Here is a 23,866-nt window from a genome sequence, read left to right as displayed (position 1 = left end):
AGGTCCAGGAATGTTGTACTTATATTCCTGATAATTCAAAACCACTTGAGAAGGTCATAAGAAACATTACACAGATACATCAAGAAATCGAAGATATGACAAAAATAAATGTTTGGGAAAAAGTAGGTCATGGAGTAGGAAAGGTTGGAAGTTGGTTTGCCAACCTTGGTAAAAGTATAGTATGGTATATATTAAAACCTGTATTAATAGTATTAATTTGTATAATCACATTGTTAGGATTTGTGAAACTATATAAATGGTATAGGACGAACAGGTTACAAAGGTCTATGAGAGAACAAGAAAGGAGATTAGCTGCTTTACAAGATCAACAGTATAAAAGTTTGAGAGCACTTGAAATGATGAAAAGAGGAAATGATGTAACTAGTTCTGTTTAAAGGTGCTATTCAAATTGCATTTAGTGATGACTCCTAGAAGTCATCAAAGGGGGGAACTGAGAGAGCGCAATTTGAATAAAACGTATATCCGAGTCATATTTAGAACTATATCGTATAAACGTAGGAATGAAATGTATATCGAACGAGAAGTTGACGCTTATAGCATAAAAGTTAACAGGCGTAACCAAAGTAATATAGGAAATGTAACTGTATTCACTTTAGAATGTATTAAGATTTAGAAGGCCCGTATACGTAATGGGCTAATGTAGTAATGTGTAGAAATGCTCATGAAAAGAAGAACGTGCAAAAGTAGAAATTCATGTACGTGTGTAACTTTAAATGCAGAAACGGCGAGAAATGTAACATGGAGAAATGTGCAGAGAACATGTATATATATATATATATAACAATGTAACAAATGAGAATATAAGGTTTATACTCTACGTCATTTGTTTTCTATGTAAAATGTATTCACATATGAGCAAAGGATTTGCTAAATGCGATCATGTATAAATGTATGTTAAAGGTTATACTGTGTAGAAGAAGTTGGTAGGAATGTTAGAAGGGTTTAGGTCATTTGTGATTATAACCTGACTGACCAAGGGTTCGCAGGAGTAGTCCGCTGTTGGTAATTTAGTGGGCTCACAGGAGTCGTGAATAGCCTTCACTTGAACGTGCGAGCCAAAGAGTCTAGTTCTTGTTAGATTTAAGGTGACAAACGTCGGACGAAGTTTATTGCCTAAACATGAGAGGAGACGATTGGAATTTGAGTCTTGTTTTGAAATGACCATTCACAGGACCAAATGAGGTTAAAAGTACAGCCGTAAAGAATAAACTTCTGATAAGGTGGTAGGTTTTGCTCCGAAAGTGTCAAAGGTAAAGTTGAATGAAGTCACCAGCAAGAAGACGAAGATGGCGTCTAAGGAGAAAGGTCAACTTAACGGACGGCGAAGAGACGAAGCCATGGAAGAAGCTAGAAGATGACCTCACGGGGAAAGTCCGTGGTGGGTGTCGAAGGGGCGTTCCACCCACACTGTGATTGTGTATTTTAGGGACAGCACCCCGGGGAGAAGATAGCAAGAGCGAAGGCGAAGCAAGAGCTTAGCGAATTGCTCAGAGCGAGAGGCAAGTTAGAAAGAGCAGATGACTTGAGCAGATGCGCTGAGAAAGATCAGAGCGCAAGGGAGCAGTAGGCCGAGGACCCTTAGAGAGCGGATGGGTAGGCAGAGAGGGTACTGCTTCTTAAACTTAAGTTACCTTTAGAGGCTAAGAGAGTTTGAACTTCTTAGGGAGTCAAACTGCTGACACCTTTTTTAGGGTACTAGAAACTTGCGAAGTAGGGATGTCACCTAGTATAGAGTAGGGACAGATTTAACTTGATTATTTTTCTCTTTCTGTAGATGACGCAGAAGAACCACTTCATATCGATGCTTTTTAATTTGCTGATTTTGGAACTGACTTTAATTGTATTCGTTTGTAGACTGAGGTTCTTTAGGGAATACATGTTCCTATTAGTTCCTGTATATTTGATGAATTTGATCCTGAGAGGATTGTATATGCAACTTTTCTTAATTTTATATTAAACCTTTTAAACTTTATCAGTTGTAAGTGGTTCTTCAGAGTGGCATCAGTTAATGGGGTTTATCTAACCTATGCAGGGGCTGTCTTTTACTCAATGACAGAAATCATAGCGGTCCAAAACTGACGAATGAGATAAGTTATCAAATTGATCATAAAAGATATTAAAATCTCATTCCCCGCACTCTACGCCACAAGTTGTAGGAATCACACATCACCCTTATTAGCAGGCAGTATATTTTAAGTGTGTGTGGTCCAGAGAGGCACAAACGCAGGATTTTAAACGTACCACCGTGGTTGGTTTTATTAAAAATAATGTATTTCTACCCCACCTAACCCTGTTAGCAACATTGGGATAATGAAAACCTGGGTGGAAAATTAATTTCTAACCTATACCATGCAGTTTAGATGCAACTCATTGATTGCGTTTCATATGTATGTATGTTATATTAGGATTGTAACATACATTTCAAGTAAAAAAAGGATCTCTGTGACAAGAGCAGTAACCCACTGAGCTTGCCACATAAAATGCAGTGTACTGATCTGTCTGGCACACGTTCTATGCAGCAGGCACATTGACCATCTGCGCTACTTGATGATGGGTGAAACTGCCACTAGACAAAACGCGTATCTGGCTCCAGCAGGAATATTATTCCGGAGAGTTATCTTGACATTTAAATTGCTTCCTGAGCAAAGAGAAAGGAGAACAAGAACCATGGTAGCGTGCTTCTGACTTGCAGATGGAGCTAGAAACGAAAAGTAAGCGGGCCTGCACTGCATCCCCTACTTTAATACACAAAGCACACATAGTTCTCCACTGCCTGATGTAAAAGTAAACTGAAATACAGTCAGGAGAGGGAAACCTGGAGCACGCTACGTGCACCGGGCACCTGCCCCACAACAGCAGAAACAAACAATACTGTTGATATTAAAAGAAAAGCCAAACGATTGCTACCTTGGCTGTTGAAGCAACAAAAACTATAGGGAAAAGGAGGGAGGCCTTGCGCTTTAGACGAGGGAAGCCTGCAGCAATCTTCGCAAAAAGTGCAAAGTTTAACTCTGAGCGGCGGAATGATGCCCAGGGCTGCCCTGAAATGTCCTGGTGTTGAGGTTAGTGGGCACAGTCAAGCTCGGCTGGCGGCAGCATTTCCTGGGGGCCCAAGTCTGTTGGAACTTGGCAGGATACTAAAAACACATCCTGCTATTGAAGCATGCGCTGACTCCAGACCCTGCACCGTAGCGAGACAGTCTGCCCACATGCACACTTAGACAGACGGCAGGCAAAAAATATATATCCTCCGGTAGAAGGCCTCAGACACACACTTTCCCACACTTCATTGCATGTCTCAAATCACTGCACCTTCTCAACCCTGAGGATACGTCGCCGCTGCGGCACACGTGTGTTCACAGCACAGCAGACCCCAGTGGCGTAGCTAGAGCTTCTGACGCCCGGGGCTGTCCCTCAGATTGCCGCCCATGGCCGATAGCGGGAGGGGGAGAGGGGGCTTGGGAAAAAAGGACATATTTGCTCCGGAGCCCCCCATGAAGTCAACCGTGTAGCTTGGCTCTATCGCGCCAAAAACCTCCAGCTTGTTATTGATATATAGAAGTTCATTTCTCACAAGGCCTAGTGACTTAGCGAAATCCCACACTGCTTTTCTGTTCTGACATTGTTGGCATGCTTTACCTCATAACGTTTGACATACTCCATTACTCCACCCCGTTATCATGTATTTTTAACCTCACTCCTCATCACCACATTCAGTACCTTCCAGCCTGGGTTGTGACCCCTAGCTACGTGCGTGCCCATCCATTTCTGGTGCTTTCCAGCCGTTTTAAGATCTTCTCATAGTTTCGTGTTGCTCAAATGGGTGTAATGTATTATTTTTATAAGTTTCCATCATCTTCATTGCTTGATTTTGCTCACGCGGAAGTGTCACTCACAGTTGTCGAAATGTCACTCATAATACACTGAAATTCTAAAAATGTCACACATAGCAATCTGAAACCTAGGCAGCTATGCATAATGATGCTATTTATTTCTAAAGACATATTGAGCAGTTTAATAAGAATCAATTAGTTTATTACAGCACTGCGCACAGCGCCACCAGCTATATTAACCTGAGGCTGAAAGTAAGTTGTATGGCTAGTCTAAGTAATTACATTACAATACAATGAGGCATGAAGGGGGGTCAAGCCTCAGGAGTAGAGGCTTACTGAGGTACACATAGCCTACGTATCTATGCTGCATTATTTCAAAAAAGACACTTCGAGGCACTGAGCAGTAATAATACTAAAGCTAAACGTAAGATCCATTCCCAGCCAGACTCCCTCTTTGCATCCGGCTGTATCCCTAGCTGGGAATAACCCCCACAATCATGCTCTACGCTACAAGTTGTGGGATTAACCATCACCCTTATTAGCAGGCAGTATATTTTAAGTGTTTGTGGTCCAGAGAGGCACAAACGCAGGATTTTAAACGTACCACCGTGGTTGGTTTTAGTAAAAAGAGTGTATTTCTACCCCACCTAACCCTGTTAGCAACATTGGGATAATGAAAACCTGGGGGAAAAATTCATTTCTAACCTATACCATGCAGTTTAGATGCAGCTCATTAATTTCGTTTCATATTTATATATGATATATTAGGATTGTAACATAAACTTCAAGTAACAAAAGGATCACTGTGACAAGAGCAGTAACCCCCTGAGCTTGCCACATAAAATGCAGTGTAGTGATCTGTCTGGCACACGTTCTATGCAGCAGGCACATTGACCATCTGCGCTACTTGATGATGGGTGAAACTGCCACTAGCAGGGGCGGCTGGTCCATAGGGGCATTGGGGCAGCGCCCCCCAAAATAATTGGGCAACAGAAGAACAGAAATGTAAGCAGACAAATTGACAGTTTACAATTCGTCTGTTTACATTTCCGGGCCGCCTGTGCACTTCACTTGTGAAAGTGCTCAGTTCACGCACAGCGCACGCAGGCAGAGACGAGCAGGAGTTCCGAAGATGGTCTGCGCATGTGAGAGGGGAGCGTTGCCCCTCACTCACATTCACAAACCATAGGTATGCTGCGCATGCTCAGTGTAGTGCAGCAGTTTGAAGATAGGCTCCTGCTCGGGCGGTGATGCGTTTTACGCAAAGTCGCCCCATGCCCTATTAAATGGCAGGACAGTTAGTGCACACATTACCAGACTGCATCGCTCTACTCAAGGACTTGGTGATGCTTCCAGGGTATAAAGGCAACCAGCATCCACCTCACCAATTCCAGATTCTTTTAAGGCCTTGTCCAGCCCATGCTGTAGTTTTACAACTGAAAATCTAAGAACCCAGAATACAAAATGATGTTTGTCAAAAAGCTTGAACTTCGTGAAATCCCACACTCCCCATCCCCCAGGATTATACTTTGTTGGGATTGGGTTGGGAGGGGTCTTTTTCTCTCTTTGTTACCGATGTTTTTTCTCGATGATACACGTTCGGCACTGTAAAACAAGAGCTAGTGCTATATCTTGGGCATAGTGTCGCACCAAAGCCCACGTGCATACCTATGAACAGCTTTAAGCACCATCATGAGTATCCTTGTTAATCTATGAGCATGCTAACTACATATACTTGTGCAGACTGGAAAACTTATTTAAAAAAAAAAGTTCGAGCAAGAAAAAAAAAGTCAGAACTGGCTGAAGGTGTCACGGAGCCTCTGGTTAGCTATGCAGGTGCATCCATGTATTAGGCTACAACATCCTGCTAACATAATGTACACTACATACGCCATGTTGCAGAGTTGTACAACGGTTTTAGAGTGGACACAATTCGTCTCAGGTTTCGGTCAAAGACAGCCATCTTTGGGGAAGTGGTCGAGGGGACGGATGGACTGCAGGTGAACAGCGAGGGATATTGTGCTGGGGTTTGGCAGGTTTACATACGCAAGGAGAAACATGGAAAGGCAACCGCGCACCTAGGAACGATAGTGTCATAGTGGGGCACAACTGGACCAGCTGTACGTACCGCAGACGGTACCGGCTGTAAAATAACCTTTTCTTGCATGGCACGCAGCAAAAGCGATAATGCGATTCCTGGAGTCCACGCGACCCCACACTTTCATTATCTGGACTTTATTGGTAGGATTTACCCTCCTTTGATTATGCGTGAAGTGAGTCAGGAAGTGCTAAAGGGGCTCACATGCGTCCCTCCCTCCATCAGTGGCCTTCAATTATGCTGCGAGGTTCCGGGTGAATGAAAAATCAATGTTGCGAGATTCGCTATTTTTAATGTAAAAGGCTGGTTTATAGACACTATGGGCCCAATTAACGAAAAGTTAGCACAGAAAGATCTTCTACGGAACGTACCTTTCCTACATTATTGGGAATACGCCGGGAACGCTGAGCCAGGCGCAGGTTTACAGGCGCACTCGTGGAAAGGTCATGTGGCTTTTTATACAGGCTCCTATTCCAGCTGCAACAAGTTCTCCACAGCGAAGAATTCCGAGCAGCACCAATAACATTCCCTCTGCAAATGCACTTGTGGATAAGATTTTGTCCCCCTCGTGGAGACAGCCCTTTCCCTGCACCCCCAGCAAATCTGAGGGTGATCCATTCCCCTCACCCTGGTAGGAGATTTACGCCCAATGTACAACCATTTACAGAGTGAAAATGGATTCAGATAATTTTGATTCATATATTTGAGTATTCAGTTTTACAGATGTTTCCTTACATCTTTAATGTAAAATATACAGTTATATTGGCATATAGCAAATACACTCGATTCCCGTGTGTGGCGTTTGAGGCCATTCAAGGAAAAGAGAGGTAGTGAGTAAAGTAGTGGGAGTTACAATGAGCGTGTGATTGAAAGGGAGTGGGAGTGAGTCAGAGGTGCCTCTGTCAATGGTGCAGCTGGTGCAGTGGTACCGTGGCATAGAGGCCCTGGTGCAGCTGCTCTCACTGCGCATTAAACAACTGTACCTTAGGATTTCAGATCAGAGCCCCTGTATACCAATGGTTGTGATTGAGGGTCAGTGATTATAAAAATGTGTGTGCGTTTGTGGGCAAGAAGCAGTGTTAGTGTATGGTGCTTTAGTGTGTTAAGGCACCTATGGCAATTTTTGACAGTTATGAGGGGAACCAGTGGCACGTATTACGCCTCACCACTTTCAGGGATCACCAGCCGCCACTGGCCACTAGACAAAACGCGTATCTGGCTCCAGCAGGAATATTATTCCGGAGAGTTATCTTGACATTTAAATTGCTTCCTGAGCAAAGAGAAAGGAGAACAAGAACCATGGTAGCGTGCTTCTGACTTGCAGATGGAGCTAGAAACGAAAAGTAAGCGGGCCTGCACTGCATCGCTTACTGTAATACACAAAGCACACATACTTCTCCACTGCCTGATGTAAAAGTAAACTGAAATACAGTCAGGAGAGGGAAACCTGGAGCACGCTTTGTGCACCGGGCACCTGCCCCACAACAGCAGAAACAAAAAATACTGTTGATATTAAAAGAAAAGCCAAACGATTGCTACCTTGGCTGTTGAAGCAACAGAAACTATAAGGAAAAGGAGGGAGGCCCTGCGCTTGTAGATGAGGGAAGCCTGCAGCAATCTTCACAGAAAGTGCAAAGTTTAACAACTCTGAGCGGCGGAATGATGCCCAGGACTGCCCTGAAATGTCCTGGTGTTGAGGTTAGTGGGCACAGTCAAGCTCGGCTGGCGGCAGCATTTCCTGGGGGCCCAAGTCTGTTGGAACTTGGCAGGATACTGAAAACACATCCTGCTATTGCAGCATGCGCTGACTCCAGACCCTGCACCGTAGCGAGACAGTCTGCCCACATGCACACTTAGACAGACGGCAGGCAAAAAATATATATCCTCGGGTAGAAGGCCTCAGACACACACTTTCCCACACTTCATTGCATGTCTCAAATCACTGCACCTTCTCAACCCTGAGGATACGTCGCCACTGCGGCACACGGTGTTCACAGCACAGCAGCCTCCCCTCCCCCCTCCCAAGGCAATCTAGGCCCGGGCGGGCAGCCAGGCAGCACAGTCCAGATCCAGACCCGCTGCACCACCAGCCGGTAGTGCGGCTCTTACATAGCCTGGATTTCAGTGCTAGTAATTTGCCACGATCTTCCAGGCGCTCAGCCGCACACAGGCACTGACGCCAGATCCCTGGAGCCCCACTACGGCATGTCCCTTAGCCTCACTCACCTCACTGGCTAGGCAGCAGCACTGCCTCCGCACCCGCTCCGGATCTCCCACCGCAGAGCAGGATGCCTCACCAGTGTCTGCAGCCATCCGCTTCTATCTCGCTGGCCCCATAATCGCAATTAACAAACAGTTAGGCCTCCCGGCCTCAGCAACTCAGGCTGCACAGGGGCAACGCCGTCATCTCAGCCGCACCTAGCCAGCCAATCCACTGTTTCCCGCCTGAAACGCATTACCTCCTCGTTAGTCTTCCTCACCACATGACTTACATAGTGAGCTTCAGCTCCACACCAGAACCCTCCAAAGCAAAAAGTTAGCCTCCCATGCCTTCCATCCCTTCCCAAGATGGCCGACCCATTACCACCTGACCTCTATAAGAGGCGGGCCGGCCCAACCCATCAGCCTGTTTTTTTAGTTCTGCGCTGCAGATTCTCCAGAGCTTTCAGGTAAGTGGTACCTGCTGTAGCAGGTACTTGGGTCCTTGGTTGGTGGTCCTGCTCTAGCGGACTCTGGGCTCTTGGACCCCTCCCCCCTTCCCCCGGGTTCCTGTGGGGACCGGGTAGGCTCTGCCCTAGCGTGCCAAGGTTTTGCAGGGGGGAGGGCCGGGGTGGTCTGGGACTCTGCTTTGCGGCCTCTTCTGTCCTCCCGGCTGTGTAGGCGTTTTGAGCGTTTGCTCTTTTGGCCTGGGATTTCTTTTTTCCCTTGTTTCCCCACTCCCGGTCTCGGGCTGGGTGGTCGAGGCGTGGGGGCTTCGGCTGTTCCTGCCCGCCCCCTGTCGCTTTCCCTCTCCTGCTGTATGCTTGGGGGGTCCCCGTGGGCCGTTCTTTGATTCACGCCCACGGGCCCCGTGGGGTCTTTTGCGTTTCCCTCGGGTCCCGCGCAGTGTAGTGCACATGGGGCTGGCTCTCGGCACGGGTTGAGGCTGGGCTCCGCTGGGCTCCGCTTCCGTTTTTTTTGTCGGAGCGTGCTCTTCGGCGCTACAGGGCTTACCGGCATTGTCGTCCGGAGCTGGAGCAGTCCCCGTCGTAGGCTTGTTCTTTCCACTCCTGGGGGGGCTTCGTGTTCTTCCCGGCTCCGTTTGTGGGCGGCTGCATTGGCCTCTATCGGCCCTGTGTTGTGGTTGGCAGTGTCTTGCATTCGCGCATGCGCTCCTCCTTGCTCTCCCACTGCCGTCCGGTCTCCCTGGCTTGCAGTTGTTGCTGACTGTGGACGGGTGCTGTTGTGTGCTCTGGGGGCGACTCTTCTCCTTTTCCTGGCGTTATTACCGGGTGTTTGTAGGTGGGTGCGCATTCATGGGCGTTTTTTTCCTCAGTCTATGTTGTGCTTTGCTTATTCCTGCTGTTGCTCGGAGTTTGGACTGGTCAGGGGAGCTTTGCCTTGCTTGCCTGCCCCCTTTATCATTTGTCTGACGTTATTCCCGGCACTGGTGCTGCGGCCGTCTGTCTCCCTCTCGCTCCTGCGGTCCGGAGGGGTGCTGCGTGTTCTGTGTGACTTCTATGTTTTGGGGGGTTTGTATTGCCGTCTTCGGTCTGTGGCATGGTGTTCTTATGTCGGCATGATGATCTGGCCGTTGCAGCGTTGCTTGTTGTTCTGGCTTGTTATTGTTGCCTTTCGGTCCTTGGGCTCCTGGTCTCAGTGCGGGGGCTGGGTCTGCGTGCACGCCCCCACTGTTTGCCTTCCCGGTGTCGCGGGTTGTCTCAGTGGGACCTGTTTTGTTTGGTTTTTCCCTTGGGGCTGTCTCCTGTTGCCGGCCCCTCGTGGTCACGGGCTCTGCTCCTTGCGGGTTCTCTCTGTCTTTCTTCCTTCTGGGGTCGATGTTGGGTGTCCCTTTGGATTTGGTTACACTGTTCGTCTGTTTTTCTGCTCTTTGCTGTTGCATTGGCCTGGGTTCGGGTTCCGCTTGTGCCTTGTCCCTTGTCCCCTGGCGTTTGATTTTCGGACGGTGTTTTCACCTGCTCCTTTGCCTGGCTCCCCTTACTCCCTTTTCCTCGTGTGTGGTTCGCATACTCGGCGGGTGCTCTTGGGGCGTGTTCGCTTCGGCTGCCTCCTGGGGGCTCTGGGGTTGCCGGTTTGCCAGTGGTTGGCGCGCATGTTCGTTGTGCGTTCCATGTTTCCTCAGTGCTCGCTTCAGCGGCACCTTCCCTAGTATTGGATCTATACCGTGAGGTTTTGCTTGGTCCCTGCACTGGGTTGCCGCGCTTTTTCGTGTGGCGTTCCATGTTTGGCGTCTCCCATTGGGTTGCTCTCGCTGCCCTTTTTGCGGGGTTCCTTGGTTTGGCTTGGGCCCATGGTTCTTTGGCTCGGTGGTGCCTTGTGTGGTACCCGCCTTTTTCGCACCGGGGTTCGGTCCCTACCGTTGTTCTGAGTGTGTCCTTGTGTGGTGCATTTCTGGATTGTTTGTTTTTCGGCGCCTGTGGCGTTGGGTTGTGGGGCCTCTGCTTCGTGCTTTGCTGTGTTGCCTTCCGGGCTTTGGGCCTGTGGTCCTTTTGTCCTGTGGACTTCTGTCTCAGCTGTTTTTGTGTGGGGTCGGTCCCAGTTGGTTCCTTGTTGTCCGTCCTCCGGGGTTTTCCGGGGGCTGTGGGCTACGGCTGGTCTGTTATGGGCTTCCTGCTGTTGGGGTCTGTCCATCCGTCTCTGGGCTGCGTCAGTGTTTTCTTGCTGGCTGTTTCTGCTCCTGGGGGGCTCTCCTTGTCTTGTCGGGGTCCGCTGCTTTGCCGCTCCCCCTGTCTCAGCGGGCGGCTCTTGCGCCCTTTTCCTGTCGGCTTCCTGCTGTCTCCGTGCTTCTCCTTGCCCCCTGGGGGTCGGGTGTTTGTTGCGATCCTTCTCGTCCGGATTTTCGGTGCCCTTGGTGCTTTAGCCCTTTGGTGGCCCTGCTTCCTTTGTGTGGTGCCTGCCTGGTCGGTCCGGGGTTTTGGCGCCTGCCTCTTTTTTGCTGGGTCGCTTTGGCGGTTTCCCTGTGGCTTTCTCTCCGGGTCCTGTTCGTGGGTTTTCCGGTTGGGGTTGTCTGCCTTGGTGGGGCCTTCCTCTGGTCGTGGTTTGGGTCTTGTGGTCTGGCGGTGTTTTCTCGCCCCTGTCTGTCCTTGCGAAGATCCTCCCCTTCCTGTTGGTCTCGGTGCCTCTGGCCTTTTCCTTGGTTCTTTTCCCCCCGACTCTTCCCGCTCTGTCTCCTGGGTGTGCTGGTTCCTGCCCGTGTGTTGGTGGTGCCTTCCTCTGGCTGTGCTTGGGTTCCCGGTCTGTGCTGGGTCGGTGGTTTCCCTGTGGTCATTTTTCCCGTCTGGCTCTCTGGGGTTTTCCCCTGCCTTGCTGGGGCTTGTTGGTCCATTTTTTGTTTCTTTGGCGCATTGGTCCGGTCCTTGCCTGGGTCGTTTTTGGCTGCGGCTTTTCTGGCCCTGGGTGCTCGTGTTCTCATCGCCTCTCCTCCGGTGGTTTGTGGGTCGGGCCTCTCTTTGTGCCTGGTTCGGGAGTCTCCTGGGTCCGTCTGGCCCTGTCTGCTTCATTTGGGTCTCCGATATTTTGGGCTCTTCGGCCTTCTCGTTTGGGCTCCCGGCTTTGCGTTTCCTGGGGTCCCTTTGCTTTTGCTGGCTGTTTTTGTTTCCAGCGGTGCTATGGGATTCCCTCGCGGGGCCCTGCGCTTCCGGTGTGGGTGTGTCCTCGTTTCTTTTCCCTGGTTTTGGGGTCCCGGGTCCTGTTGGCTCTGGTGGCTCCCTGGGTATTTTGTCGTGGCTCGGGCTCGTCTTCGCCCTGCCCTTCTGTCCTTCTCGCCTTTGGTGTGTTGCTGCCGCACTCCTGTGCCTGTCGGTTCTTCTTTGTCTCGCTGGGCTGGGCTTGGTTGTGGGCTGGCTGTCTGTTTGCCCGCCTGGGTGCTCTCTTGGGCGGCTCGCTCCCTTCTTGTGTTTCCTCCTGGGCCGGTTGCTTGATCCCTGTGCGGGGTGTTCCCGTGCCTGGCTGATTGGCTTCTTTCTGCCTCTTCTTCTCCCTTCTGGACGTAGGCGGGCCTGTGGGTTTTCGGTTTTTTTTGCCTTTACCTGGTTGGTTCTCCTCCGGGTCCCCTCGGTGTCGTTTCCGGCTCCTTCCTGGGTTCGTTTTAGCTGGTGCCTGCCTGGGTTCTCTCCTTGGAGTCCCGATCCCTTCCGGGGGTCCTTTGTGTGGCGGGGGTTGTTCCCCTTCTGTTTCTTCTCGGCTCCCTTTTTCCATTCTTCCGGCTCTTGCCTGTCTGTTGGATGGCTCTGGTGCCGCTTCCCGTTTTTTTCTGATTCGGCTCTCTCGCGGGTTGTGGTCGCCCTTGCGGTATTGCTGTGTTGGGCGGTCTGCTTGTCTCTTTCCACTGTTGCCTTTTTGTTTGGTCACTGTGGTGGGGTTGTGCTCTGTTCGTTCGGTTCCTCTCTTGGGCTTTTGCTCCCCTCTTGCTTTGTGCTGCCTGTTGGGCGGCCCTGGTGTGTTGTTCGGGCCTGCTCGTTCTGTTCTGGCCCTGGTTGCTGTTGCCTTTTTTTGGCTCAGTGCGGTTCAGTCCCGTGCCTTTTTCTCTGCCTTCCTTCGGTTAGGGTGGTTTTCCTGGCGACTCTTGGTGTCTCTGGGGTCCAGTTTGTTTTTCGGCCTTCCCGGTGTCTTCGGACTCGGGTTGGTTCTCCTACTCGTGGTTGCCTCTCTCCGGGGTGGTCCTTCCGCTCGTACTGTTCTGTTGGGTTTGGTCTCTTTGGTGGTCATCCCCTTCTGAAGGACTGGGTTATTTAGAACCCAGCGGTGCCAGGGCACAACACCTTAAACCTTCGTGGGTAACCTGCTCCGGCGTACCAATCACAGAGACACGGGACACTTCCTTCGGCGTCAAAGATTCAAGGCTTATTTACTGCAGGGAACACAGAAGTCACAACAAGCAACACACGTGCAACTTGGGGAGACTGCTTCAAATTGGTTCTGTGGATCGCTCCTTTTATACATGGTTTTCCCATAGGTTTGCATAGCAGACAAAAGTTTACAACCCGGTTCCCACAATTATCCCCCAGAGGGGTCGCTTTGGTCACTTTGATACACATAAGGCCCGGAACATAAGTGCGGAAACATTTGGCGGTTCCCAACTGTAAAAACCCATCTTCCCAACATTAGTGCATTCCAATCGGCAATAAAACAGATCAAAATAGGAACAAGAACAGGTGTAGAGGAAGACGGAGACAGTGGGGAAATCGGAAAGGGTGAAAAAGGGGAGGTATCGAGAGACACGAGATACAGGCATCAAAGGGACGTGCCTAATGAGATGCACGGCTAAGACAATAAACCGGCACGGCGAGATGAGCCTCGAGCGGGGCCATCTGCCTTACAGTATCATCCCCCTCATCATAAAGACACTTACAAAGGACATGTGTCTTCCGCAAATATCTTGGGAGTCCCAGGGTCGTGAAGCGGACATCGTCCGCTCGCTGGCTACTTGAGGGCAAGAGACAAAATGGATGCCGTATCTAAGATGGAACCCGTGGGTACAGATGAAAAACCCACATAGCAAACGAACGGTTTAAGTTAACACAGCGAAACTGCGCACACTTACTAAACTCGTCATTTGCGGTTCATAGATACCAGACTCGACCATATTCGTGCGAGTCGAAAACACCACTTACAATTGTCACGGAACCTCAGACGCTCCTTTTGCCCTCATGTAGGCAAGCACTAGTCGGAATCATACTCAATATTCATCAGACCATCTAGATGTTGCTGTAGCATAGCTCTGTCCAACCGAGTTCCATTGGTAACAGGCGGCTGTCTCATACACGTTGTAGCACAGAGGCCACATAAGGCAGGACCGCACTGCACACAAAGGCAACACGTGAACAGGAACGCCACGACAACTCCGACGATCATCAGAATCTTCCAACCCCAAGTCGACATCAGGCCCCAAAACCACCCAAGTAGCGTCCAATCCCCTACATCCACGTGTATGGATTCGGAGATCTTATGCAACTTCGAGATGGCTTGATAAACGGTCGGAGCGTTATCAGGAATGAAAATACAGCAGCTCGAATGGATCACCTTACATACCCCACCGCGATCTGCTAAGATCACGTCTAAAACCATACGGTTTTGTAACGTCATAAGTCTATCCGCCTGAAGTTCTGTGGTGATATTACCAAGGGCACTGGCAGTAATATTAGCTGTCGATTCTACCACTCGAGTCAACTGTCTCAGGTTCCTACTATTAACCATAGGTCCCCAAAACGGGAGGAAACCCTTGAAAAAGTCTCCTGCCTCTTGACCGGCAGTATCCTCTTCGCTAATTACGCCTCGCACAACTCTAGTCTTATGATAATCGGCATCTACAGTGAACGTCGGAGGCAACAAATTTGCAATGAAGCATGAGCCCATGAAGTCAGCGGGCAACCATGCATATGCACGATCATGGCAGATAAAGTATGTACCCTTGGCCGCCAGGAACACAGGAGACGAGACCATCGGCAGAATGTAATTTTCAGTGCAAGCACTCTCTCCAAGTCGGGCTTTCGATCTTCGGCCACGACCCATTAGACAAAAATTACCAATGTGGGGTACGACCCATATCGGAGGTGAGCTTTTAAGCTGCTTTTCACTAGTGAACACACTATACTCGCCTCTACTCAGGACCCTGTATGCTTGTACCTCTTCTTCGGGAATAAGCGAGGGATCATAGATATCACTATCTAAATCCTCTATTGCTATAGACAAAGGTTTTTGATACGAAGTAGGACCAGAGTAGGGAGAGCGTGGTTCTCGAATGGGGTGGAAACCTAGTGCGCTTCGAAACATTGTTTGAAATGCTCGAGCAGACCCTTGGGAACTGTACGGTAACACCAGATATGGAATTCCCTTATCCGTAGTATGTGGCATCAACCCACACACCCAACAATTAGTAGTGTTAACCACTAACTGATGCTGGTGAAGGAGCTGAATAAAGGAATTATTGCGGAATTCTGCACGTCTAGCCTGCTCGTGTTCGGGTAAGACATGAAAAGAATGAGGAGAAGCAGTGGAGGTGAGTTTAGGGTCAGGGGTAGGAGTAGGTACGACAGGAGGTAAGAAGTAAGATATCATGTAATACACCCCACCCGTCAATAATGCAGATACTTGGAATATAAAACATTTCGTACGGCTAAGTTGCTGCAGCTTGAATCTTCGAGCTTGAGCTTCTTCCAAGTCCATCAGCTTCAAAAATGCCATTCCCTACGACCGTCCACAACGTTTCTTGACGCACTTCGTTCTGTGTAGCAATAGTCAATCCCTAGGAGTTCCCAGGAACCGACGGTCTTTAACCTAGCGTCAAGACCTACTAACCAGAAGGAAGTACGCGCGCGGCCCTACGGCCTTTATTGCACGAATATGTATGTATGCAAAAACAATGTCTCTCGGCTGTGGAAGCAAAAAGGTGTAAGGAACGAAGCTCAATGAATATATACAAAAATAATCACAATAATACAAACTGATCACAGAGAACGGGATTAGAGCAGTTGTCAATAAAGCAAAGCAGGATCTTTTATTAGTCTTTAGTGCTAGATCGCAAAAAGTATCGGGTTTTCCCAGGACGTGTCTGCTCGTCAAACAAAGGATCCTTTGAAGAGACAACGTCCTGCTGATCAGTTGAGTGTTCTGGTCTTGAGTCTTTTGATGACAAATGTTCAACAGTGTCTTTCTGCTGCACTGAGGATTCTCCGACAGGCTGTGCATCGCTAAAAGGTACAAACGCCGGCAATCCTTCGGTTTCCGTTGATGCAATGCCTCTCCTCACCCACGGGTCTGCCGGCAAAGGGATAGGGACCTTTTTGGTGTGGGTGGCGTGCACCCAGTTTTTCCGTCCCTCAAGACGAACAGCAGTCCTCGTGGCAAGGAGAACCTGGTAAGGTCCAGTAAACCTCGGGTCCAAGTTGTTCTTGCGCGAAAAGTTCCGCGTCACCACCCACTCTCCGGGCTGGAGCTGGTGGCCTGGACCCTCCGTCTGCATCGGCAGTGCGTCGTAAACCTGTTGGTGAATTAACCTCAGTTTAGCAGTCAAGTCATGAAGATAATCGATCAGCATTGGATACTCAAGATCACAGAAAATACCTGGCCTAGGAACCCCCCAGACATTCGCAGGACGACCGAACACTATTTCATAGGGACTAAGCCCTACTCGGGAGTGTACCGTCGCCCTAGTTGACAGTAATGCTAAGGGTAAAGCGTCAGGCCACGAAAGACCAGTCGTAGCCTGAATCTTTGCTAGTTTCAGTTTAAGGGTGCCGTTATACCCTTCAACCAAACCAGCTGACTGGGGATGATTGGCACTATGGAATTTCTGATTAATTCCAAGGCCCTTACACACACTCTTCATCACACTTCCCACAAACTCACTTCCGTTATCCGACCACACGACTCTAGGCATTCCATACCGAGGAAAATACTCCTTCAGTAGGATTTTCGCAGTAGACAAAGCAGTATTGTCTTTGAGAGGATAGGCCTCGATCCATCGGGAGAATGCGCAAACCACTACTAAAACGTATTTCAGGTTATTGCATCGCTCCATATGGATGAAGTCCAATTGGATCACCTCAAAGGGACATGAAGGGGGAGCAAAACTGCCAGGAGGAGTTGGGGTTCCTTTGCCAGGATTGTACATCATACACACCATACAATTTTTGACCAGACGTTCAGCACATTTCGTGATACCGTCATTCTTCCACACAGGGGACAGCAGTTTACAAATAACTTTCGCGCTAATATGTGCTAACCCATGCGCCATTGTCACAACGGCCAGCACATATGCATCAGGCAACAACCATCTTTTCTGATCCGACAAATCAATCCAACAACCATTCACATCCAACTTTCCCGTGCTTTCTTTCCACTTCGTCTTTTCAGTCTCGGTGGCCTCATTCTGAATTTCTTTCACACTTTCAATAGTGTCTTCACACATGCTCGACTCTGTAGGCCACCTAACCGAACTCATCACATACATTCGAGTGCTAAGGTTCCGGGCAGTCTCCTTAGCAATCTCATCCGCAAACGCATTACCACGACCAACATCATCCGTCACCTTACGATGCGCACTACATTTAACAATCGCTACCTGCTTAGGCAACGTCAATGCATCCAAAAGATCATTCACAAGCTGGCCATGCTGAATCTTTGTACCATGCGATGTCAGAAAACCTCTCTCTCTCCACAATCGTCCAAAACTATGTGCAACACCAAACGCGTATTGGCTATCGGTAAACACATTCACACGTTTCCCTTTTGCTAGCTCACACGCTCTAGTGAGAGCGATCAGCTCTGCAGCTTGGGCAGAATTCTGATTCAATCTTGCAGTCTCAACAACAGTATTCAACGTTACAACAGCATAGGCAGTAGTCACATCGCCATTCGGCAACTTAAAACATGACCCATCCACATACAGTGTTCCATCTGGGTCTTCCAATGGGGTGTTTTTAAGGTCCACTCGACCTTTTGTTTCCTCTTCTGTCCTCAAATAACAATCATGTTCTGTTATTTCATCTGACTCTGAGCTAATTGGTAATAAAGTTGCCAGGTTCAGGACATTACAACGTTTTATTTGAATGTGGCTTGCCAACAACGTCAACTCGTACCCAGACAACCTCGCACTCATCAAGTGCTGTTTTTGTACGATTCAAAAGAGTGTCGACTGCATGCGGAACCTTTACCGTAAGCGTATTATCCATGACCAATCCTGCTGATTGTCGGATGGAGACCGCAGCTGCCGCTGTTGCTCTCAAGCAACTCGGCAATGCTCTAGCTACTGGGTCCAAGGTCGAGGAAAAATATGCACATGGACGTTGCTTACCACCAAAAGGTTGCGTTAAGACACTCAACGCACAACCTTCTCTCTCGTGAACATATAATGTGAACGGCTTGCTATAGTCAGGAGTACCTAACACAGGAGCCGAACACAATGAATCACGCAATTCAGAAAAACTTTTCTGACATTCTTCCGTCCATGGTAAAGGAGTTGAAACATCCTTGCACGTAAGAGCCACTAATGGTTTCGCTAGCAATGAAAAGTTAGGAATCCATTGCCTGCAGTACGACGTGATACCTAGAAAGGCACGCACATCTCTTTGGGTTTTTGGCACAGCCACTCGGGCAATCGCTGCAATTCTCTCTGGGGTCAACCGCCTTCCCTCCTTTGACAATAAGTGACCTAGATAGGTTACTTCTTGACAACAATATTGGAGTTTAGAAGGTGACACCTTGTGATTTAACACGCAGAGATGTTGCAGCAGCGACACCGTAGCAATTTTGCAAATGTCCTGAGTATCCGCAGCTACCAATAAGTCATCGACGTATTGGATTAAGGCCGCACCAACCGGCAACGTAAACGCATCCAGTTGACCCTTCAAGGCTTGACTGTAAATCGATGGACTTTCACAGTAGCCCTGAGGAGCGCGTTTAAACCGGAAGCTGCGTCCACCGAGAGAGAAACCGAAAAGGTCCCTGCTCTCCTCGGCAATCGGGATGCTGAAGAACGCATTCTTCAAGTCAATCACCGAAAACCACGATGCAGAAGCTGGAATCAGAGTCAGTAGCGCCGTGATGTCAGGCACAACGGGGAACTGAGGAACCACAATTTTATTCACCTCCCGTAAATCGATGACAAAACGATAAACGGGTGGTTTCGAAGGATCAGTACGTTTTAGAATGGGCAGTACAGGGCTGTTGCACACGTTTCCCCGAGTCTCTTCAATAACGTCTTTCTCGATCAGATCATAAATGATCGCTAACAATGCTCGTTCACCATCAAGAGAGATACGATACTGGGGAATACGTGGCAATCGCACATTAGATTTTAACTGAACAACATACGGAGAGATGTCAAGCAGGCCCACATCATTGGGACCTGTCGCCCACAAAGACGCAGGAAGAGAACTCAATTCCGGTGGAAGCTTATCGAGGGACAAATACATAGGTGAGACAACTCTCTCTCCCAACGTAAGCTTTACACCCGCAGGAGAACAATACAAAGTTGCATACAAACGTTTAAGCAAATCCAGGCCCAAAAGATTTTCACCACAGCCAGTAGTCAAAATCAACGGAGCTTGAAGCTCACAATGCCCAATTGTAAGGGGCAAAGGGCACGAAACTGGATTGCTAATGGGGGCGCCAGAGAATCCAACGGAAACATTTGTTAAGCCAGACAAAGGTGCGCCAGGGAGTTTCGAATGCATAATAGAACTTTTCGCTGCACCAGTGTCCAACAGAAAAGGCTCAACGACGCCCGATGTAGCAACTGCGACGTAAGGCCCTCTCTGATCAACCGGAACTGATACCACTCCCTCTCCTTGTCTATGGCTGTCCTAGTAATTACTGTCGTCAGTTCCCTGATCGACGTAATAATCATCTACATTGTACTGCGCAGATCGTCCTTGCGATGATCCACGTTGATCGAAACAATTATTAGAATTAGAGGAGTTATCAGAACGATCATTCTGAGCACCACGACCCCTACCACGTGATACCTGATGTGAACCACCACGACCTCCTTTGGACGAATTACCACTATTGCGATCATTCAGAACAGGGCAATTGAATTTAATGTGTCCCTCCTGTCTACAATAAGCACATTGATTGTACCCTAACGATGATCTTTGGGAGGAGGAATCATTACGCGGCTGCGATCGATTCGATTGCGACTGCGATCTATTCTGTTGGAATGCATTCTGATTTGAACGCGGAGGATACGCTTGTTGAAGCAACACTTTAGTCTTAAGCTCTTTCGTCTTTTTATCAGCGCGGTCGTTCTCTTCTTTCTCTCTGTTCTCATAATATTGTGCTGTGGCCAATATCTGAGCTGAGGTAGAAACGGCCCACGCACTCTCTGAATTCTTTAATTTATTGCTCAACTCGGGCAATAAGTTGGAAACAAATTTATCCACGAACAACCTTTGACCACCCTCGGTGCTCATATCCTGACCACTATGGTCAATGAATGCCTCCTCAAACCTCGTAAAGAAGTCGGAGACACTCTCGTCCGTCTTCTGTTTACAAGCTGATAATTTGTCCCAATTTACCCTCATAGCTGGCATAAGAGTTTTCATTAACGTTATTATTCTTTGAGGAAGATCAGCGATCAGCTGCTCGGGTTTAGCACCACCAGTTTGTCGGGCATCCGCCGCTACTATGGCAGCCCAAGCACCACCTAATTCATTCGGATGGTTTACCTGACGAATCTTAGCCCATACCGGTTGCGGTACGACATTGCCGAACAACATATCAATATCGGCAAGATTCATTACCGTAGCATCTACGAGCTGCGATAATTCTTTATAATACCCTGCAGGATTTTTACGAGGGTCAGGCAGAGATTGCTTCACCTGTAACACTTCTGAGCGTTTCCATGGGAGATGTATCCACACTCTCTGGAAATGCGCCAATGTCGGAGGTTGAGCATTAGGATCAGCTGGCATCCATACCGGTGGAACTTCGCGCATAGGAAATTGACCAGACTCATCTGGCAGTCTTTCAACATCCTCAACAAACAAGGCTTGAGGTATGGGAGTGGGACGGAAAGATAGCAACCGCTCAACAGCACGTCGAACATTGGTATCCACTATCAGTCCAGTTGAGAACTGAAGCTGTAGATCAGACAAAGCGGTCAGCACCTCGTCAGGTGCGTCGGCCGATATCTGATCACGTAGGACCTTACACATTTCCTCGAACACAAATCTTTGAGTTGGTATATTGAATTGACAAAATGTGTCGAGTACAACACGTGGTGGATTTCGAAGAGGATGCATCATCCAACCCATCGCCATATTATATAGCGAAACGCGTTCTCTGTTACCAGGAAGCTGACTACGTCTCTGAGGACCATCGGAACCAGCGGACCCAAGAACAGGTCCAAGCGAATGAAAGAAACTAGCCGCAAGAGGAGAATTACGAGAACGAGTAGAGGGAGAAGTATAGGACACAGGACTAACGAGCGAAGGAGTAGAAACAGTAGAAACAGCAGGAGTTAACAAAACAGGAGCAGTAGCGGGAGCAGGAGTATGTGGAAGCGGAGGAGCAGTAGGGATAGTAGTAGGCAAAGGAGCAGGAACAGTCGGAAGAGCGGGTGCAGGTTGAGGAACAGGCACAGGAAGAATAGGCGGAGGAATAGGTACAGCAGGAACCACGGGAGCTGCGGTACCCTGTACATACGGAGGTGGCGACTTCATAAGATAAGACATTAAAGGATCCTCAACTGACTCTTCCTTCTTTTCCGACTCCGTAGGCAAAGCGGGATAACATTTATCTACGGTCATATGCTGTAGTCTATCAAACACTTCCTTATCCTTAACCTCCTTGTCGCGCTGAAATTGCTCTGCTTTCTTCACTATAGTAGCAACATTATCTCGCTGATTTCGTTTAGTCTGTCTGATTTCTTTCTGTTTGGCTTCTTTACGCCACAACCGAAAGGCATCAAACATGGCCGGCCTTGACTTTCTTTCAAACAATTTAGCCTCTAGATTATCTAAAATCGGGGCCTCGAAGCTACCATGAGGTGGCCAACGAAGGTCACCGTCCTTCTTCGTGTATTTGATCCAGTATTCATTAAAAGTAATCGGGCCTAGCCCATGTTTACTGTAGAGCTCATAAGTGGGAGTTCCAACCGGAGGTATCGGACACGAGTCCTCCAGTCGGGAATCCATACCACAAGGTCTGAAACAACTAAACAAAGTACTGCGACCAGGCATCTTGCACACTAGCCGAGTTTCACAAACTTCAAGGGTTACGGGATTTACCAAGTCCCAGCAAAAGCAAAACCCTCGGTTTTTGGCGGCTGCAGTCGTCAAACAACACAACAAAATACGCTAGCAAAGTGTCATCGACAAAAACACTCTCATAGCGTCAACAACAAAAACACTTGCTAAAGTGTCAACAACCAAGGACTCTGGGAGCGACCCACAAATACTTAACTCAAAGATCGATGGCGTCACCAGGAAGGCCCGTCAATCGTCTCGTTCTACCAAGGTCTACGCCAGGCGCCAAAACAGGTCTACAGTCAGGGCAGCAGTCCGTCGCAGCCGTCAGGAGGCGGGAATCTTCGCGGGAAAAGTCTTCGGGCCACTTATTTCGACAACAGGATCGATGAAGCGGGGTGCACCTTCCCTCGGAGATTTCACACGAAGTTCCTCACGATCGTCGGGCTTGGACCGGTACCACTGATGCAGCCCCACGTTGGGCGCCAACTGAAGGACTGGGTTATTTAGAACCCAGCGGTGCCAGGGCACAACACCTGAAACCTTCGTGGGTAACCTGCTCCGGCGTACCAATCACAGAGACACGGGACACTTCCTTCGGCGTCAAAGATTCAAGGCTTATTTACTGCAGGGAACACAGAAGTCACAACAAGCAACACACGTGCAACTTGGGGAGACTGCTTCAAATTGGTTCTGTGGATCGCTCCTTTTATACATGGTTTTCCCATAGGTTTGCATAGCAGACAAAAGTTTACAACCCGGTTCCCACAATTATCCCCCAGAGGGGTCGCTTTGGTCACTTTGATACACATAAGGCCCGGAACATAAGTGCGGAAACATTTGGCGGTTCCCAACTGTAAAAACCCATCTTCCCAACATTAGTGCATTCCAATCGGCAATAAAACAGATCAAAATAGGAACAAGAACAGGTGTAGAGGAAGACGGAGACAGTGGGGAAATCGGAAAGGGTGAAAAAGGGGAGGTATCGAGAGACACGAGATAAAGGCATCAAAGGGACGTGCCTAATGAGATGCACGGCTAAGACAATAAACCGGCACGGCGAGATGAGCCTCGAGCGGGGCCATCTGCCTTACAGTATCATCCCCCTCATCATAAAGACACTTACAAAGGACATGTGTCTTCCGCAAATATCTTGGGAGTCCCAGGGTCGTGAAGCGGACATCGTCCGCTCGCTGGCTACTTGAGGGCAAGAGACAAAATGGATGCCGTATCTAAGATGGAACCCGTGGGTACAGATGAAAAACCCACATAGCAAACGAACGGTTTAAGTTAACACAGCGAAACTGCGCACACTTACTAAACTCGTCATTTGCGGTTCATAGATACCAGACTCGACCATATTCGTGCGAGTCGAAAACACCACTTACAATTGTCACGGAACCTCAGTTCTGGTCTGTTGTTTTCTTGTGTGTTTCCATAAAGCCGCTTGGCTTTGGTATGTGCTCACTGTTAGAAACGGGACCCTGGCTGGCCAAGACTCGCGTCAAGGTCAGTCAGGGATCACCATTCCTAAGGTCAGGGCAAGGGAGTCACACACCAAGGTAACCCCCGCTCACCCTCTAGGTAACGTGGCGCGAGCAGTCAAGGCTAAACTTGGAGGCGGTATGAGTTAAGTATTTGCGCACGCACCCCAGCAACAACACCCAAGGCCCACCACAAAGGAAACTCCACACAAGGTTATATAAAAAATAGCCTTTGTATTATAGTAAAAAAACACATTAGATAACACACGCAAACTTTACAATGTGCCAGAGGCACGGGCAGAATTTACAAGGGGAATTATGTACAGGACAGGGCCACATGGACCACTGTCAGGGGTAGGCACTTGTTAAAAATAATACTTGTAGGTATACACTTAGCACATAAACATATAATGATTAGCACCAAAATAGTACATGTAGCACACAACCAGTAATCACTGGTAAAGAGTAAATACCTCCTACGCCACCCTAAACACTGTAGGGAAATCACGCAGGGAACTAGGA

The 23,866-nt window shown here is 48.7% G+C and overlaps 1 non-coding gene across 1 annotated transcript; it reads left to right on the top strand.

Moving 5' to 3' along the window:
• The first annotated feature begins 10,293 nt into the window (after positions 1-10,293).
• LOC147732837 (U6 spliceosomal RNA) lies at positions 10,294-10,400 on the top strand. The gene has a single exon (XR_015308952.1). It is a non-coding gene; the product is annotated as a U6 spliceosomal RNA (small nuclear RNA).
• The last annotated feature ends 13,466 nt before the right edge of the window (positions 10,401-23,866 follow it).

The sequence above is a fragment of the Lissotriton vulgaris genome, chromosome 2_1 (genome assembly GCF_964263255.1).
Source record: "Lissotriton vulgaris chromosome 2_1, aLisVul1.2, whole genome shotgun sequence".
NCBI classification, from domain to species: Eukaryota; Metazoa; Chordata; class Amphibia; order Caudata; family Salamandridae; genus Lissotriton; species Lissotriton vulgaris.
Note: the sequence above shows the minus strand (reverse complement) of the source record. Positions and strands in the feature narration are given on the sequence as shown.